The sequence below is a fragment of the Notolepis coatsorum genome (genome assembly GCF_963971535.1).
Source record: "Notolepis coatsorum genome assembly, chromosome: 17".
NCBI lineage: Eukaryota > Metazoa > Chordata > Actinopteri > Aulopiformes > Paralepididae > Notolepis > Notolepis coatsorum.
Window position 1 is genome coordinate 78,375,645 of NC_140181.1, and position 13,809 is coordinate 78,389,453.

General features: G+C 41.5%; 1 protein-coding gene across 1 annotated transcript in view; it reads left to right on the forward strand.

Moving 5' to 3' along the window:
- The window catches only part of impdh2 (IMP (inosine 5'-monophosphate) dehydrogenase 2), a 67,969-nt gene that overhangs the window by 1,638 nt on the left and 52,522 nt on the right, over nucleotides 1-13,809 (forward strand). The gene's annotated exons all lie outside the window — the stretch shown is intronic.

Below are 13,809 nucleotides of genomic sequence, written 5' to 3' on the forward strand. Positions count from 1 at the left end.
TAGGCTACATGTACGTTACCATCGGTGAATTTAGCAGCTATGAGTAATACTGCATAATAGAGCTATTTTATTGGTGCATGTGTTGGGGGGGGGGGGTCTTGCTCATAGTCCTGAAGAGTATGGTGACAGGCTGACAGCTGAACTTGCTAACATGTTTACAAAGGGTTCAGTGAGTTTGACTACTCATTAACCCCTCGAAGACAGCATGGTCGCCTCCCACAAAATGAACATAGCCGCTAAGGATGGTACAGATTAACGCGTATTCAAGTTTACAATTGGCAGCAGCCATCAAGTTCTTTGGCTTTCTGTGACATCCTTCCAAATATAATCGGTACCGTATGGTTAACAAACTGCTCAAGGATTTATTTAATCATTCATTTATTGATTTATGTATATTTTAACCATGTTAGTCACATTGAGATTACAATCCTTAAGAGAGACCTAAGGCAGTAGTAGGTAGGCTATAGTTCCAACATAAAACTCATCAAGACTACATTTGAGCTACAAAAAAAGAAAATAATAATCCAATACAACAAAAGTGCAAGGAAAAAAGACAAATGATCAATTAACTTTTGCAATCATCAATAAACTGGGATTCCATAGACTTTACAATGACCTTGGAAGCCGCTGAGATTAACTAGCAGTTTAATAAAATCATTCTCCAGGTTATTCCAGGCAGCTGGTGCAGAAAACATAAAAGCCTTCTGTTCTCGTCCAAGCTTTAAATAAGAGCCATAAGCACAGGGTCCTGAGACGTAACGCATCATGATATGATCATCTGAAAGTGGTTAAGGGCTAATCTGGTGCCGCAGGGTTCACTACAGTCGGTTACAGTGTTAAGAGAGGAAAGGGTCCATAGACCACTGCACTTCCGTGTTACATGGAGCTCATGGGAGAGAGAGCGGGGGGGGGAAATGAATGAATGTGGATGAGAGCCTTGACATTAAGTAGTTGTAGCCAGTGTTGCGTTGCTGATATCAAATGTGGTTTCACGCACGCTAATGACGCCACGCGCGCTCCCGCGCATGCGCATAAATGTTCCCTCGCATAAGCACAGACTAAAGACGGTGCCTAATTGCCTCTACGAATGGAATGTAACATTTCATTCACAAGTTTTGTGTGAATGTATCTGAGAACGTATTTGAACACACCGGACGACCGGCGCTATTGATATGCAAAGTAGCCATTGATTGGGTACATAGCGAGTTGGCGCATCAGTCGAGTGCAGCACATTCCTGTGTGCTCAGTGCTCACAAAAGCTTGGTTGCACATCGTGCAACCCCGTCCCATGAGCAACGCACCTCTGGTTGTAGCTACGGCTGTTGGGGTGCTGGAGACATGGTCCAATAGACTTTTATACGCCAGAGTCTCCTGAATATGGAGAGACCAGTAGTCTCAAATCGATCTGCACTTTCTCGGCCAAGCTATAGTCACTTTTCTGCACCTACTCCCGAACTCTGCATGGGAGACAGTAGGAGGGATGCAGGAGAGAAGGTTCTTTATTGAGACAGTAGGAAGGCTGAGTGGGAGACAAAGTAGGGAGACAGCCAGGAGAGAAGGTTCTTTATTGAGATGACAGGAAGGCTGAGTGGGAGACGGTAGGAGAGACACAGAGGATGGGGTTCTTTATTGAGACAGTAGGAAGGCTGAGTGGGAGACACAGGAGAGAAGGTTCTTTATTGAGACAGTAGGAAGTCTGAGAGGGAGACGGTAGGAGAGACGCAGGAGAGAAGGTTCTTTATTGAGACAGTAGGAAGTCTGAGAGGGAGACGGTAGGAGAGACGCAGGAGAGAAGGTTCTTTATTGAGACCGTAGGAAGGCTGAGAGGGAGACTGTAGGAGAGACGCAGGAGTGAAGGTTCTTTATTGAGACAGTAGGAAGGCTGAGAGGGAGACGGCAGGAGAGATGCAGGAGAGAAGGTTCTTTATTGAGATGACAGGAAGGCTGAAAGGGAGACAGAGTAGGAGAGACGCAGAGGATGGGGTTCTTTATTGAGACAGTAGGAAGGCTGAGTGGGAGACACAGGAGAGAAGGTTCTTTATTGAGACAGTAGGAAGGCTGAGAGGGAGACTGTTCTGGCAGGATTCGACCCCAGACCAGCAGACCATCTCTGGGCATTCACCCCATGTAGCAGCTCACTCCAGTAGCTTAAACCTCTCCTGCCCTCCACTCAAAATTGTCATTTATTTAAAGGTGCTGCATTCCATGTGGGAAAATGGGAAGTAGGGAGGGGATGCATGCCTGCAACATGTAAACAAAAACATTCATTTTGGACTGGCAAAACATTTTTCTATGTATTGGCTATGTATAATGTGTTTTGGGGGGGAAACAATATTTCTATTCCACACCTAGAAATAACATTCATTCACACATCCACTGAAAAAAGGCATAGATTGATTTCTCTAAACAATGGTATAGGTACACAGCACCACTATGACAATGCGCCAGCGCCACCATGTGTTTAAAAAAGAAAAGAAAAAAAAATCAAATCTTATACACTGTAGGCTACTTAAATAAATCCAACTTATTAGGGCACCAAATCTTGGGGAAAGCCCTGGATTCAAAGTTTGATCTTGGAATTTTAAGATTTGGTTTGATATAAATTCCTTCTATGTTCATTCCCGCCTCTAATGTGGCACTGGTGACCCACCAGTGTTTTTTGGTAGATATTTGTACGCAGGAGGCTCTATTGGAATGTGTTTACTAAATTCTGTTGGTCCATTCTCATGCCTGTCGTCATCTCATACACACTGACACACACACACACACTTGCTAGTTGTCACCCATATGTCACATGACTGAAACCCACATATGCATGCAGCAGTGTAACACGACACACATTGCCTGTGGTTTACTAGTCTTTTTTAGGGCTGGTTGCCTCCATTACTTTATTGGTTTTCTGTTTTCGAACTAGAAAACCGTCGGCAAGGATATTATTTATTAACTGTCCTAGCATGGTCTGATGATGGGTAGAGCATGATAAAACCCACAGTAAACATGAACTCCTATTCTCAAGGCATCTTGGATATAAGTGTCTACTTATTATTAGATCAGCTGTAGAGAATTTCATTCCACATGCTACCTTCTGACGGTCTGGGGAGGGTGTAGACTACCAGATGCTGCCCTACTGTCGGTCTGGGGAGGGTGTGTGTAGACTACCAGATGCTGCCCTACTGTCGGTCTGGGGAGGGTGTGTAGACTACCACATGCTGCCCTACTGTCTAATTATCATGTCTCCTCCGATACATGTGGAGTCGGCAGCTGCTTTTCACCTGGCGGCAAGGAGTTAGGTAGGAGAACGTAGAGCCATATGAAATCCGCGTTCACGGAATCGTGGAATTGAGCTATAAAAATGGAATCAACTGTAAACGTGGAATATTGCAGAATTTGCCCTAATCTGGACTGAAATTCCGTGTTCGGGAGAACATGGAATGTTTGGTGCAACGCGAACATGACCGGGGACGCTACAGCGTGTTACACACAACACGCAGCAATTTCCAAGCATCTAGCTGCTTTTCAGAGCAGTAGGGCTGCAACTAATGACTAATTTGGTAGTCGACTAATCTGCCGATTATTTTTTCGATTAGTCGACTAATCGAAAACCAATGTAAACAACAATTTTTTTTTTTTTGTTTTTTTTTATATTACCTATCTTTGTGAAAGTGGCTTCTCAGCTCTGGTCCAGCTGAAGACAGAGCAGAGGAACAGATTGGACATTGAGCATGACCTCAGAGTTGCTTGTCTACCATCACCCCAGACTTTGAGACTCTTGTCAGGACCAAACAACAACATCATAACATGATGATCCCATAGCAAATTAAAATAATGACTCATGAAACATTTGAATTTGGATCTTTAAGCCACTTTAAATGAAAATGTATTTGAAGAACAATACAGCAATCACTCATAACAAGATAAATAAATTAAATAATACAAATTAAAGTGGAAGTGTACTTTAAATAACTTTTGTTTGCTGTGTGTGAGAGGAGTCCGTGTGTGTGTCTTACTATGATCGCTGTGTGAGTGAGAGGAGTGTGTGTACTGTGTAATTTGTGTGTGTGTCTTACTCTGATCGCTGTGTGAGTGAGAGGTGTGTACTGTGTAATTTGTGTATGTGTGTGTGTCTTACTCTGATCGCTGTGAGTGAGAGGAGTGTGAATGTGTCTGTGTCTTACTCTGATCGCTGTGTGTGAGTGAGAGGAGTGTGAATGTGTGTGTGTCTTACTCTGATCGCTGTGTGTGAGAGAGAGGAGTGTGAATGTGTGTGTGTCTTACTCTGATCGCTGTGTGTGAGTGAGAGGAGTGTGTATGTGTGTGTGTCTTACTCTGATCGCTGTGTGTGAGTGAGAGGAGTGTGTATGTGTGTGTCTTACTCTGATCGCTGTGTGTGAGTGAGAGGAGTGCGTGTGTAATGTATTGTGTGTCTAGTCTGATCATCATCTCCTGCAGGGGAACAATGTTTTCAATGTCCAAAATTTGCTATGGGATCATCATGTTATGATGTTGTCTGGAACCCTGAGAAGCCACTCTCACAAAGATAGGTAGTGCACAAAAAAAAAAAAAAAATTAAATTTTTTATTTATTTTTTTTATGACTAATCGACGCAACAATTTCTCGTCAACGATTTTTTATAATCGACATCGTCGATTATGTCGACTAATCGTTGCAGCCCTACAGAGCAGCGCAGTATCCTAATGACTTGTATATGACCGGCGATAAGGTGTTTTGCAAATTCTGTCAACATGCCGTGGACTGGACTCGCAAAACATGCGAAGATCACTCTCCAAAAGCCATGTCAGGAACACGGGAAAACACTGTGCTTCAAAACAGAGTAGGGTATATCTGCAGTGCCGCAGCCCAGCCATGTCAGGAACATGGGAAAACACTGTGCTTCAAAACAGAGTAGGGTATATCTGCACTGCCGCAGCCCCATACACACCAGCTCTCTAACGATGATCCCTGGTGATCACAATAGATACAGCTAGAGGGCGAGGCTAATCACTGACACTATTGTGATGAAATAGCTATGTAACGTTGCAGTACATAAAGTACACAGGAGTAGAAATTATAGCTTCTTGCTAAATCTGGTGCACCCATCTATTTGTTTAATGTAGGGAATCGGGATGCCCCGATCACGTTACCGATACCGATACCGTTTTTGATTAAAAAAAAATTAAAAAATATTTTATAATTTTTTTTCTTTTTATAAAATATATATATTATATAATTAGACTTGTACTTGTATTATCTGCGAGACATCGCCACCACGCAACAAGCTCCACCGTCTGTGTGTACTCGAGTAGCCTCCAGCTACGGCCAGGATTCTCCGGAGCTGCAGCTGGACCCTATACTCGAGTAGCCTCGAGCTACGGCCAGGATTATCCTGCGCTGCAGCTGGACCCTATTGGTATAACGTTACTGTGGTCATATCACATTCAACATGCCCTCAGCTCGAATACGTGTCGAATCAGTGTTATAAGACATTGATATCAGGAGCTAATTGTAGCTACTGCTAGCCGGATATACAACGTTAATATTTAGTATATTTTAGTTCAATGGGACATTTAGTTTTGAACAGTGAACTAACTTGCGCTAACGTGAGCTAACAGAGCTATCACTAGGGATGGGTACCGAATTCGGTACTTTTGAGGTACCGAACCGAAACGCGTCGGTACTACCGAGTATCGAATCAAGTGAGATACAAAAAAAAAAATTGTTTTTTTTTACTTTTTTTTTTTTACTTTTTTTTACTTTTTTCATGTCAACGTTCACACGCACAATATATGCTTACCTAGGATTTGACTTGATTCAACAACAAAGCAGTCGGAGCAATGGCAAGCTGAAAATTGTCGAAATTGTAGTTACCGGTATTTGAAGTTTGGATTTTTTTTCACGACTGAGGTAGGTAAATAAAATGTCTTGAGACTAAAGTACCGAAAAAAGGTACTGTTGGGTACCGGTATCGATTCACAGGTACCGGTATCGGTTCAAATGTGAAAGGTACCCATCCCTATCATACACGTCTCTACTAGACTATTGCTGGAGCATTTGTTGATATCATGAGCTATCAGTAGCTAGCCGGCTAGATACCGTTCGGTTAGACAATGCCTCATCATGTATTAAACTAAAAGTGAATAGTTGACTGGGTCATTTTGTTACGGTAGCTAACATTAGCTCATGGAGGTCCCATCCCAATAGACTAGACTAGACCCGTGTTTACATGCGTGCGGGAGGGGCTGGACTCGAGAGCAGACGCGCAGCACTGTGTGCAGCTCCCGGTGTGATCTGTTTTGACGATCTGCGAAAATAAAGCATTATCACCGATCGCATATTTATACTGATTATCGGCCGATAACGATCGTGGCAGATCAATCGGGGCATCCCTAGTTTAATGCAAATGATTGTCAGTACACACTGTCCTTTATAAACTAAACTAAAGGTGCCTAAATTATGCATTACTATATTTCATCACAATAGAATAGATATAGCTAGGCTACTTACATTGTGATAATGTCAGTAGTAGCTAGCTGTATCTATTGTTTGTTTAGACTTGAAATGTGTATTTTTATTGTCACAATATTATTTGAAAAATATTGTGTAAAATTGAACTGTATTTCTGAGTTGCAGCACTTAAAAACATTAAATGGACTGTTATATCTTATGAAATTGTGGAAATTTATTCATTCCAACTTATTAGACACTATTTCTGATGGTAAAATGAGCGTACAAAGCAAAATACAGAATTCTGAAATATTAAAACTGAAAAAAAAAATTTGTGGAATTTGGAAAAAAAAATTAACGGATTTCATATGGCTCTAGGAGAACGTAACCCAAGCTGAGATCCCCTCAGATCCCCTCCCCGCTGAACAGGCACCCTGACCGACCAGTAGGAGTCACTGTTGCAACTACCCCCGCAGGGAACAAAATTAACACCCGCCAAACGCCAATGGCGTAGGGCTGGGCGATAAAACGATAACGATAACTATCGCGAAAAATTATTTCCTCGAAATAAACATGAAACGTGGTCGCAAAGTTTCGATATATCGATTTTCCAAGCTTGGATATGAGCACACGCACTAACAACCAATCAGTGAAGGAGATGGCCGAGAGCGAAGGAGACCCGCGCTGCACCTCTGGGTAGAGAGGTAGGACTCAAGGCTGGCTAGGATAATTAGCTTGCACGGCGCTATTTTATATATTTACGTGCCGAGTATGTGTGTGGCGTGAATTCTGATGCCACGGTTATAGTAGTGTGTGGTATACGGTGGACGTCGTTGCAATGTATTGGGGCGGAACAGAGTATTTTAGGGATATTTAGTACATTGGAAATATGGCTGGCTAGGATAATTAGCTTGCACGGCGCTATTTTATATATTTACGTGCCGAGTGTGTGTGTGGCGTGAATTCTTATGCCACGGTTATAGTAGTGTGTGGTATACGGTGGACGTCGTTGCAATGTATTGGGGCGGAACAGAGTATTTTAGGGATATTTAGTACATCGGAAATATGGCTGGCTAGGATAATTAGCTTGCACGGCACAATTTTATAGTTTGGCTGGCTAGGATAATTAGCTTGCACGGCGCTATTTTATATATTTACGTGCCGAGTATGTGTGTGGCGTGAATTCTGATGCCACGGTTATAGTAGTGTGTGGTATACGGTGGACGTCGTTGCAATGTATTGGGGCGGAACAGAGTATTTTAGGGATATTTAGTACATTGTCATGGGATACACTGCTCGCTCTGGCTAACTGCTAACGTGCGCGGACTGATGACGACATCAACTCGAGACATTCGCAGCAGAAAAACAAGTCTATTAATAGCCCGTCCATCTGCGCCGGGCATAAGAAGTTAATTAAACTTGACAGACATTATATCGACGATAATTATCGATATCGAGTTATATGAAAATAATTTTATAATTTTATCGCGATAACGTTTTTGGCCATATCGCCCAGCCCTACAATGGTGTGTTGATTTCCTCTTTGGCTGGTAAATTACGGAGGCTACTCAGCCACTCTGGCGTGTAAAATAATTGGGAGCCATATGAGCATATGAGAGTATTATATCAGGGCTCTACACTGTGCGAGCATTTCACTCGCATTTGCCCCTAAAAATAGATTTGTGCGAACCGGAAAAATCGGTTTGCGTAGTGGGCGTGTCAACGCACAATGTCATTTCATAATAATAATAATCTTCATTTATATAGCACCTTTCATACATGGAGTGCAGCTCAAAGTGCTTAACAGAGACACGTCTTCTTTAAACAAGTCAAGAAGAAAAGAAAACACTAACACAGTAAGTCAAGAGAAAACAAGAATACCATAAGGTCCATAAGCTCAAAATAAATGCATGCAACAACTCATCTCGAGTCACGCTGCTTCTATGTGCAACGAAAACTCTGCGAGCAACGGTTCCAATGGTCTAACATGCTTTGCATCCTCGCCATTCCTGTATACCCACGTCGCACTCTCTACTCTACATCTCTCTCTACATCGCTCTCCTTGATTTCATCCAAAAGGAAGATATTGATTGAGTGAGTATAGAGCTCAGTAGCTGTAACAGAATATTAGTATTAACTATCAGTGTTTCCCCTGAAAAAAAAAATCAGCAGCGGTGCTGTGCCTCTAGGGCCCCCCCCCCCCCTGATTTTTTTTTTTTTTTTTTGCATTTTAAAGTTAAATGCATCAATCTGGTGCACTTTGAGAACAAAATAACGAGGCTAGCCTAGATCAATAGCGTTTAAATTATAATGAATTAAATAATTGTATAACACATTTTCCATATTCTGTCCAATAATATATTCCATTACCTTTCCTATCTGTATCAAATTCAAAATGTTGTTATCGTGACAACACTACAACATACAAAAGCAGCTTGACAACCTATATCCTTTGCGTCTAGTATGGGCCAATGTGTGATTTTGGTGGTATGTGCTATTTGCACAGATGTTTGTCCCTTAGTATGCACACGCACAGTATAATATGCATGTAAATAGTTCGTTAATAAACTCTGTTACTTAAAAAAAATTCACTCCTAAATCTGGGTGTACACTACAGTCTCACGTCCTCCTCCTGGGTGTACACTACAGTCTCACGTCATCCTTCTGGGTGTACCGTCTCACATCATCATTCTGGGTGTACAGTCTCACATGCGAGAAGAATTTGGGGAACTGAACATTCTAATGATGATGCAAATAGGGCTGTCTTAAATACTTCGAAGCTTCGTTCGATGGCACAAGCTTCGAACATAAAAAAAAAATCGAAGTAAAAAAAAAAAGTTTTTATTTATTTTTTATTTTTTACTTCGATTTTTTGTGTGTACGTGTGCACGTGTGCATGGGGCCATTGGGTGGGGCCGGGGGACAAATACACTGGAGGAAAGTAACCCAGCTCAGCACTGCCCAAATTATATCATCACTATTGCCTGTTTGAAGGATATCATCCTCAAACACATACACCTACATGCCTTGTAGAATTCCACACATAAGAAAGAAAGATATTGGGATGAATAAACAAAATAGGAAATAAAATGTAGAAATGCATGCAATACATAAATAAATATGAATCTCCATATATGAAATAGAACATTTAGATAAGGTGATACTGAGATGTTTTGGTGAGTTCTTTGTTTTTTTTGTGGAAGTAGCCCTTCTTAAAAATGCATGAACATTCACTGATAATTGGTCTGTAGTGGAGTCTACAAGGTCTACATTGCCGGACCATGTAGAATCCGGACCTTGTAGACTGACATAATTCTGTGCATAGTTTAGTCTACACAGGCCATATTTCAAATAATCAAAATCTTACTTCATTCATCTTAAACATTCTTGATTTGGGGGATTGGTAGTTCCCATGAAATCTGAAGTTGTTCAAACGACAACAGCAATCCACCTTGAATTAAATCACACAGCCGAGTGAAACCTTGTTGGCTGCGTCAGTCATGAAAGGGGCTACTTAATTAATCAAATCCACTTTATTTATAGAGCACATTTAAAAACAACAAAGTTTACCAAAGTGCTGTACAAGTCCCACAACATAATTTTTTTTCTTTTTTTTCTCTCTCTCGAAGCTTCGAATTAAAATCGAAGCTCGGCCCCGAAGCTTCGATTGCCAAAAAAAGCTTCGAAGGTCAGCCCTAGACGCAAACATGGCCATTGGTCTTTGAAACCTATGTTGTGGAATTCCATTGGTCTTTGAAACCTATGTTGTGGAATTCCAAGACGGAGATCCTAGAAAACCTACACCGGCTGAAAGGATTAATTGTGTCCGGCCGGGAATGATGCAACTGGTCTAGAAATCTTTTGTGTGTGCGTTTTCATTAACTCATTCATCGCCAGCCATTAGACGGGCCCTGTTGTAGCACTGCCACGCTTTAAAAGATAGGAGTGTGTCACCTTGTTTGTAGAACAGCTATAACTATATTCTATATTATAGCTATGGATACAATACTATGGCCCATTTGACATAAACTATCTATCGTTCAATATGTGAAAAAGAATAAATGTTTCCATCCATACGTTCCTGTGTTATACCGTGGTGAATATAAGTATAGTTATAGCGTGGTTACAATATGAATTGAAAATGGCGGACCCTGATGTAAACAAGACAAACGTCTTTCTCTGGTCTGCATCCCCTTAACAATTGTGTGTATTGAGCCGTACTGTATTGTACCCATTCTGCAATCTGTTAAATAAAGTATTCATTCATTCATTCATTCATGGTCTGGGGTAATTCCTGAAAGGCTGAGTAATAGCCTTATACGTCAATTCTACTATAAACGTTGCCGTTTCTTGCCTGTACACGCTACTATTCCCAAACCAAATCTATATCATAGGTATTATGTTTCATCATGAAAGGGGGGGGGGGTTGTTTTTCGATGCTTTGATCGTCACCAACGGCATACGTTGTGGAGTAACGTACGTTACATACACACCAGGGTTTCCGTTAGAAAAAATTGTTGCCGGCCTCAGTGTCCGGTAGATTTCAATCTACCGGTCAAATGAGAGAAATTCCGGTCAGAGTTTATTGAGCTTAAAAACAATTGATAGGCAAAAGAATGACAACAAAACAAAAGAATGACATCATCAAGGCATGTAGATTTATAATATTTTTTACTTAAAACTAGGCTACTTTTGCGTATAAAGTCATTATATTCCAAATAAAATAAGTCCCGAGACTCTGTGCTGCTGCCGACTTTAAATCAAATAGGTGTCTGTGGGCAATCGGCCCGACATTAAATACAGCAGTGTTATAATCACATTTTTATGAGCTAACGAATTCCGTTATATTGGACATTTGTATTAATTATATCAAGCGAAGAACTGAGAAATTTGGCAGAGAGAGACGGCAACATTATCGTGGTTTGCGTGACGACTCTCTCTCTCCACCTCCCAATGACTTATTTGCGAGAGTATGTCTATGCAGAGCAGCAGATTCAGCTGTTATTGGCTCTTTTCTGGCTCTATCTGGGGACCGCACAGCAGCGCCCCCCACCCAACATTGAATTTCCAATGGCTGAATTGGATTACTGCACTGTGCTGCACTGTGCTGCTGCTGCTCCGGCTCTGCAGCTTCACAAAAGTTCACACACCCAGCACTAAGCTCTCGCTGACAACGTCGTTGTCATTATTAGAAGCAACGATGAAACAAATGTAATGATTGTTTCGTTCATCGCATAGGCTATTTAATTGTAGCCTATTTTAATACAATTCAAATAATCAAATTGTGCTTAGACTCAGGGAATTATTTTCACCGGACATTAAGACCGGAGAGATTAAATATGTCGGACTTCAACAGATTTTGCCGGTCAAATACCGGTAATTACCGGCTAACGGAAACGCTGATACACACGTTGCGATCAAGGTGAAGACATGGTTGGATCAACGCAGGATTGATATCATATAGCATAGCCCTTACCTTCACTAGGATGTACCCCAAAACGAATATTCCAATTATCTGATTGCGAGTCCCAGTATTGGTGTTGATCGTGTTGCCAACATAATCCACCACACATCATGCATCGGGAGCATTTGACGCTTCTCAATCCGATTGTTATAAACGCTCCATTCGCCCGACAAAGAAAAGTTCCCCCGGAGACATTTGGCCGTTACACAGGCCAAGATACAAGGTTTCAAAGTGTGCTCGATACCGCCGTCTAGCTGGATGCGGCCGGTATTGCACTTTGGTGATCTCAGACTCATTCCCTATGGTAACACCAAGGTCCCTGGATGAATAATGAATAAAAATATCGGGGGGGGAAAAGGAAAATACTCGTTGTTGCTGTTCAAGCGTTGGCTCCCAATAACGACGAGTATACTCGTTGGCGGGTATGTGTTCAGCATTTAGTGTTTGAAAGGCCCTGGCGTCTTTAACCAGATCAGGGCCCAGAAGGGGTGGTGCTTATCAGGCTTTTCCCTGTGTGATCACAAACCGTCTCTAAAGGGTGGGAGGAGACCCAACAGACACACAGAGGTTAGATTCTCAACGTCCCCACTACCACGAGGAGAAGGACGTGTATCATTATGTCGGAACAAGCTCGGGTCTATGGAACAGACGCTAGGTCTACATTTTTCATTTTGAGGCCCAATAATGAGGAGGGATCCACTGTCCTGGGGTCAGTAAAAACTCAATTTGGGGTGATAAACTTGTCCGATCAGCCTCCTTAAAGGAACACGCCAACATTTTGGGAAATTTGCTTACAGTCTTCTCCAGAGAGAGACAAGAAGATGGATACCAGTTTCCTCTCTGTGCGTTCAGTAGAAAGCTATCTGGCTGCACATTAGCCTTGCTTAGCACAATGAATGGAAGCGGACAGTGCCGGTTAGCTTAGGCATTCTCCAACTAACACCTCTCCCGAAGGCTAACCGGCACTGTCCGCTTCCATTCATTGTGCTAAGCTAGGCTAACACTTAAGTGACTTACACACCACACAAGCACGTCGTGTATATACACGCACACACTGCTGCAAACTATTGTATAGTTTGTATAGATAGCATATACGTTAGGGCTGGGCGATATGGAAAAAAATCATATCGCGATAACGATATGATAATGTTATCATATTTCTCGATATCGATAATTATCGAAATTGTAAGTATAATTTTTTTTATTTTTTTTTAAATAAACAACAGATGCATGTTTATTTTGCAGCAATTCTTTGTCATTGCCGCCATCTTTAGTGTTACATCCCCTCACACACAGTTCTCAGGCTGTAGCTGGTTTAAAAGCGAAAGTAAACCGGCTTCTCTGCTGGCTGTGGCTCCAGGGGAGTTGAACAGTTCTGGCTCTGCTAGTTTATTTTTGATCTTTTGGCGCTTTTTTGGTGGACAAACCACTGTGACTCGCGACTGGAGACTAGTTCTGCTAGCACACATAGCCTACTGTGTACAGACGGTTTCAAACTGTATTTTAAATTAGAAAGCAAACAAAATAAATGGACAAGAGAAAAATAAATCTCAATTTGGTCAGTATTGTCATTTGGACAAGCAAAGCCATTACTTTAAGTTGCAGGCAAGAAAGACAAGTCTGTCCACTGTCTCTGGTTTTAAAACTGCCCTGTTGCAGGTAAAAAAATAAAAATAAAAAATTCGTTTTTTTTTTATTTCGATATTCGATATAGATTATTAAAATATATCGCAATATTTATCGTTATCGTTATATCGCCCAGCCCTACACGGTTGTGTATTATGTCTAGTTTATAGTTATTTTTAGCTTATTTAGTTTATAGTTATAGTTTGTATAGATATAATATATGTTCTGTATTATGTTTACAAATCTACTACGGTTGAGGAGTCAGGAAAAACAAGCAT